The 7,071-nt window shown below is 42.6% G+C and overlaps 1 non-coding gene and 1 pseudogene across 1 annotated transcript; both read left to right on the forward strand.

Annotated features, from left to right (window-relative positions):
- Positions 1 to 699: 699 nt before the first annotated feature.
- On the forward strand, positions 700 to 818 carry LOC119499137. The gene has a single exon (XR_005209320.1). It is a non-coding gene; the product is annotated as a 5S ribosomal RNA (ribosomal RNA).
- A 5,001-nt stretch (positions 819 to 5,819) lies between these two features.
- LOC119498829 lies at positions 5,820 to 5,947 on the forward strand (annotated as a pseudogene).
- The last annotated feature ends 1,124 nt before the right edge of the window (positions 5,948 to 7,071 follow it).

Genomic DNA, 7,071 nt, shown 5'->3' on the forward strand with positions numbered 1-7,071 from the left:
ATTCCACTCAACTCCAGCAGTTATCGTGGAGACCATTTACGCACGAGAATGACATCTTCCACAAAATACTGGGCTTCAGGGTTTTTGTCGGCTTTTTGAGCAGCAATGAGCCGCTCCCGAGTTACAGGCAGCCGGAGCTCAGGCGGTGGTAATATTTACCTGTTCTTTTAACTCCTTAGGAGGAGAATTGGGCGTCACGATGGCGTCTAGTTTAGTCTTACCTCTAAGGACTTTCAACAGCACACTGTCGGTTAGATCAACAGGCTATGTTAGAAAACTATTATTGGATTATTGTCACTGATGCATCACTGTGTAAGTAGCAATTTCAAGTATCATTCTGCGCCATATCTTATTAAACAATCAAGTTTTAAATGTAAAATCTGAATGTCCAAAGTGGCAATAACAATCACAAATGTAGTGGAGTAAAAAGTACAATATTTCCCTCTACAATGAAGTATAAAGTGACATAAAAGTGAAAATGCACGTCAAGCCTGCACTCAAGCAGCTTAGTTACATTCTCAACTCTGTAATTGACAGTGTTTATCATTCATGTGGGGGGAACTGTATCACTTGTAATCAGAGCTCCTTGCCCATAACTCTTACAAATATGTTAATGTACCTACGGACAGAAATGCACACAGGCGTTAACGGTGGCGATGATCGACATTTACAAAGGGCCGTTTTGTAACGGTTCCCGTGGCTTACGGCCGTACCACTCTGAACACGCCCGATCTCGTCTGATCTCGGAAGCTAAGCCGGGTCGGGCCTGGTCAGTACTTGGATGGGAGACCGCCTGGGAATCCCAGGTGCTGTAAGCTTTTTCACTTCTCTTTACAAACAGCCGTGGCCGGCGATGCTTCGCAGGTGGAGACTTTGAAAATCAGAGCAGCTTGTCTCTGGATGTTGTATTTGATCATTTTTCACTAATAATGTACAGTACCTTATATGCATAATAATACGTACTCTACATTTGTCAACTTTTCACAATGTCATTTTGCAAGGTATTTTTGGTTTTGTAAGCACATCATCATTTAAAAGGATGAAGTGATACCATAGCTAATTTCATTGCAATATCGTGTTAAACATTCATGTGGGGGGAACTGTATCACTTGTAATCAGAGCTCCTTGCCCATAACTCTTACAAATATGCTAATGTCCCTATGGACAGAAATGCACACAGGCATTAACGGTGGCGATGATCGACATTTACAAAGGGCCGTTTTGTAACAGTTCCCGTGGCTTACGGCCATACCCCACAGAACACGTGTGAGAAGGGTTGTGTGCAGCTTTGCTGAGAGAGAAGAGGAGACAGAGTGCTGGAGTTACACTTTTACATTGAACATTTTAGCTAAGTTTGAGTCCTTTTTCTGTTCTTTTTTTTTGGAGGCATTTGTTTGCACCCTCCACCCCCTAGCATCTGTTGGTGTTAGGGGAGGATTGTATGGTTGTTTTGTTTGTTTGTTTGTTCAGGAGTTTGACAGTGATGGTGGTGGTGGAAGGTGAGGATGAAGTCACAACGATGGAAATATTAAGATCAATAAAGAAGAGTGTGGAGTGGTGCTGGGATGCAGTGCACGAGGAACTGGCAAGTTGGAGATAACAATGGAGTCGGCGGAGGGGAAGAGGAACATCATGGACGGGATAAAGTTGAGGAATTCCACGATCATGGGACGTGAAATGAACAGTAACCAGATGGTTGTCTCGTTGTTGCATCTGCCCGTCTACATCACAGACGCTCAGATCGATGGCCGGCTGCAGGAGTGGGGAGTTGGAGCTGCGTCGGAGAGAAGGAGGAGAAAGTGGCCAGGGACGAAACATGCTTCCTCAAAGTTAGATTCACGGACGAGGTGAGGTCTCTACCTTATTTTACACGTTTTACCACCATGGAAGGAGTGGAGCACTTTAAAGTCATCCATGATCGGCAGGAGAGAGTATGATGTGAGAAGAGGAAAGCCGAGACTTTGAGGAATGGAGAACATTGTGAAGAAGTGAAGAAGAAGGTGATTGCTATTTTGTGTTTGTTTTCTTTCTTTTGATCTCATGGTCACAGTCTTGTCGTTTAATGTGAATGGTTTGAGGGATATGGCGAAATTGGATAACAGATTGTAGTGAGATGTGGGATTAGTTTGGTTCTGTCAGGGGGTAATTCTGGGTGCTGCCTGGGACTCTGAACTGATAAAAGAGAGAGCAGTGTTATGGTGTTTTGCAGTATAATAATAACCCAGCCATAGCAGTGATCCCCTATACATGTTTTAAATATTTGACTGTAGTTCATGAAATAAAGATTATTTACATTTTGTACTGAGACACTGGTGGTTATCTTTTCAGCCTGTCACCCGAGTAGAACGGGTTACCCACGGCCCGTTGACATTATGTGTTTCTAGGAAACTAACAGGGATGGTTGGATTGTAGGAAAGGTGAGGGAGAGGTGGAAGGGGACTATATATTACAGTAATGGGTTAGTTGGGGTGGCAATATTAGTGAAAACGGATATAGTGGAGAATATAAGGCAGGTGTATAGGGGATAGTAGAGGGAGGTTATTAAGTATAGAATTTGATTATATAGATATGAGGTTTAGTTTGGTAAATGTATATATGCCGGTGATAGAAGGGGAGAAAAGGGGGGATCTTGTTGAATTAAAGCCGCTGTGTGTGCTTAACTGCATAGTGGCAGGGGACTTCAATATTAAATTGGCTAGGTTAGATGTAGGTAAAGATGTAGTATTTAGGTGGGAAAAGTTTAGGAAAATATTAGTTGAAACGATGCAGGAAGGGAAATTAGTAGATGTTTGGAGGTATTATAATTTGGACAGGAGGGAGTATTCAAGGAGGCAGGTAAAGGAGGGGGAATTGAAGCAGTCTAGGATTGATTTACTGTTTGTTAAAGAGGACACTCTGAGATATATAGATGATACAAAGTATAAGTTCAACACACTTAGTGACCATGCAGCATTACTGTTTAAGATTAGAGGTAGGGGTGGGGAGAGAGGTGGAGGACAGTGGATGTTAAATGCTAATATTATGGTGGATAAACAATACAGCAAGCAGATTAGACAATTATTAATGGAGAAACTTGATTTTATAAACAATATTGCAGAAGATAACATAGATGTGGGGGAATGGTGGGAAGGGGTAAAGGAAGAGGTTAAGAGGATAAGTATAAAATTTGCAAGAAAGCGGAATAAGGAAGGGAGGGAGAAAGAGAGGGTTCTTAGGGAGAAGCTAAATAGTGAACTGAGTAGAGCAGATGATGAGCCGGGGTATAATATAGAAGAGTTTTTGAGGGTCAGAGCACAATTAGCGAAGTTTGAGAGGGATAAGTGTAGGGGAGCAATTTTGAGGAGTAAGGCAAGATACACATTGGAGGAAGAGAGATGCACTGCATTATTTTTGGGGCCGGAGAAGAGAAAGCAAAGCAGGTCATATATGCAGTGCATCCGGAAAGTATTCACAGCGCTTCACTTTTTCCACATTTTGTTATGTTACAGCCTTATTCCAAAATGAATTAAATTTATTTTATTCCTCAGAATTCTACACACAATACCCCATAATGATAACGTGAAAAAAGTTTTGTTTTAATTTTTTGCAAATTTATTAAAAATAAAAAACGAAAAAATCACATGTACATAAGTATTCACAGCCTTTTGTATGACACTCAAAATTGAGCTCAGGTGCATCCTGTTTCCACTGATCATCCTTGAGATGTTTCTACAACTTGATTGGAGTCCACCTGTGGTAAATTCAGTTGATTGGACATGATTTGGAAAGGCACACACCTGTCTATACAAGGTCCCACAGTTGACAGTGCATGTCAGAGCACAAACCAAGCCATGAAGTCCAAGGAATTGTCTGTAGACCTCCGAGACAGGATTGTATCGAGGCACAGATCTGGGGAAGGGTACAGAAAAATGTCTGCAGCATCGAAGGTCCCAATGAGCACAGTGGCCTCCATCATCTGTAAATGGAAGAAGTTTGGAACCACCAGGACTCTTCCTAGAGCTGGCTGCCAGGCCAATCGAGCGATCGGGGGAGAAGGGCCTTAGTCAGGGAGGTGACCCCGATAGTCACTCTGACAGAGCTCCAGCGTTGCTCTGTGAAGAGAGGAGAACCTTCCAGAAGGACAACCATCTCTGCAGCACTCCACCCATCATGCCTGCATGGCAGAGTGGCCAGACGGAAGCCACTCCTCAGTAAAAGGCACTTGACAGCCCACCTGGAGTTTGCCAAAAGGCACCTGAAGGACTCTCAGACCAAGAGAAACAAAATTATTTGGACTGATGAAACAAAGATTGTACTCTCTGGCCTGAATGCCAAGCGTCATGTCTGGAGGAAACCAGGCACCGCTCATCACCTGGCCAATACCATCCCTACAGTGAAGCATGGTGGTGGCAGCATCATGCTGTGGGGATGTTTTTCAGCGGTAGGAACTGGGAGACTAGTCAGGATGGAGGGAAAGATGAATGCAGCAATGTACAGAGACATCCTTGATGAAAACCTGCTCCAGAGCGCTCTGGACCTCAGACTGGGGCAAAGGTTCATCTTCCAACAGGACAACGACCCTAAGTACACAGCCAAGATAACAAAGGAGTGGCTTCGGGACAACTCTGTGAATGTCCTTGAGTGGCCCAGCCAGAGCCCAGACTTGAACCCGATTTAACATCTCTGGAGAGATCTGAAAATGGCTGTGCACCAACGCTCCCCATCCAACCTGATGGAGCTTAAGAGGTCCTGCAAAGAAGAATGGGAGAAACTGCCCAAAAATAGGTGTGCCAAGCTTGTGGCATCATACTCAAAAATACTTGAGGCTGTAATTGCTGCCAAAGGTGCTTCAACAAAGTATCCAAGACGACGTCACGTCTTGGGGATTCCCTTCAGGGCCACGCCTCCGGAACGCCCTCAGGTGGATGCCCTTCGTTTCCCGCCGTTTGTGGTCCTGCCTCTGACACGTCACATGTGATTAGCCAATCACCAGCCGGCTAGGCCGCGTGGAAAGAATTAAAGGCCAGCTGTGACTAGACCAATGCGGGCAGTGATTTCAATTGATCTGTTCCCCGTGCCTCTCGATTGTTAGTGTTGTGTATAAGTTCTACTGGAGTCAGTGGACTTTAGATAGTGAAGAATTGTTAACCTGAATGTTAACTGGTTGAGGTACTCGTTTTGTTTGTATTTCAGTGTGCATAGAGCAGTGGCATAATTTGTCTGATTGTTAGGATTGTGCAGGGCTAGGGTGTGTGCCTTCGTTGTCTCCTTTTCGGCCACCCTAAACCCTCGTTTTCATTTAGTATTAATTCAACCCATTGTATGTTTTATTTTGCTTTAATTTCAATCACCCATCAATAAACAAGTGATTGCCTGATAACATCGGCTCAATGTTACTCCCTTTACCCCTACACCAACTCCGGGTTGTAACAGGAGGTAATAGGGGTGTATGGGAAGGCAGCGGGGACTGAGGTAAACATAGGTAAGTCAGAGGTTATGTATATAGGGGATGTAGAGAGGTTTTTGGAGCCTTCGGATTCTTTTGCAGTATGTCCAGGTGTGGTCTTTTGGATGGGACCAAATAATTTGTGTGTACTCCTCTCCGAGGTTGCTCTTTCTTTGTGGAAGAAATGTACTCTAAACCTTCTTCCATTGCTAGCATGCTTAGGTTTAAGGTTTTGTGTGGTTGCTGGGCTGTGTTTGCTTTCTTAGAGGCAGAAACAGCTTGCCAAGGTGAGCTAGTGCTAAAGGCACTGAACTCTAGGATTTTGCGCTGTTGGAACTGTCAGCCAGAGTGCTGTGTCTGAGAATGACCACCCTGTCTCTGACTTATCCAATTCATACTTACCTGGCAGGGGAGATACAATGATCAAGTATGTTGTTCACCCAGGGCGAGACTCAGCCATTGCACTCCAGTTGTGCTGACCCCTGTGAATGGGGTTGAGCTTTACGGTAGTGCAATTGTCCCCCAACGCAATTGGTCAAAAGTCTATAATCTAAAGCGACAAGCACCAGAATTATATTAAAGCGACAAGCACCAGAATTATATTAAAGCGACAAGCACCAGAATTATATTAAAGTGACAAGCACCAGAATGATGTTAAAGTGATAAACACCAGAATGATGTTAAAGTGATAAACACCAGCATGTTGTTGTTGAGTAGTCAGCATGATAGATTTATAATATAATAGGCATATATTCATCAAATATATGAAATATGGAGCAGACTCAGTCTTCATTTAGAACCCTGATATAGTGAATCCAGAAGAAAGCCATTATCCCTTGCTGGTTTCTGTTATTATTCAATGTGTTTGTTTATCATGCAAGCACAAATGTAATTTTATATGTAAGACTTCTTTAATAATTTTTGTGATGTGTGGTGTCACCATTTTCAGATAACATTGTATGTGCTCTTCAGCAGAGCAGTACCAAAATACTGCTGCCAAGCCATTTTAGGTGTAACTTTATAGATGCAGCCTGACAGTTCCATCATTTTCCACAAATATGATGTTTGACTTAGGTTAACTTCAGAATTATAGCAAACAATTCAAGACAGCAGACGCATACTCTATAAAACATCACATCAGCTGCTATACCTGTCTCTTTATACCTATAGATCTTTATCATTTTCTTTGTATATGATTACAGGGGAGAGTGCGAACAAAGGCCCCCATTACCGGAAGGAAGACTGGACAGGAGGAATCTACAATACGGTTCACCCCCAATCATCCCAAAGGTTGAGGACTGTTGATATCATCTGTATTCATTCCATTACAGATTTAAATTGTCTATTAATTGTGATACCTATTGAAGCCATTGAATTATATATATATTATATATTTGTGTAAGCAAATGCTACATAATACATGGCATTCATTCACTTGTTACTGGACAGATTTTTTTTCCAATGAAATACGGCTTATTCTATCAAAAGTATACTTGTAAGAAAATGCTTTGTCTTCCCAAATGCCATTAATTTACATTTGTTACATACAGACGTAGGCAAAATCGTTGGTACCCTTCCGTTAAAGAAAGAAAAAACAACAATGGTCGCTGAAATAACTTGAAACTGACAAAAGTAATAATAAATAA

This window comes from Sebastes umbrosus, chromosome 1 (genome assembly GCF_015220745.1).
Source record: "Sebastes umbrosus isolate fSebUmb1 chromosome 1, fSebUmb1.pri, whole genome shotgun sequence".
In the NCBI taxonomy this organism is placed as follows: Eukaryota; Metazoa; Chordata; class Actinopteri; order Perciformes; family Sebastidae; genus Sebastes; species Sebastes umbrosus.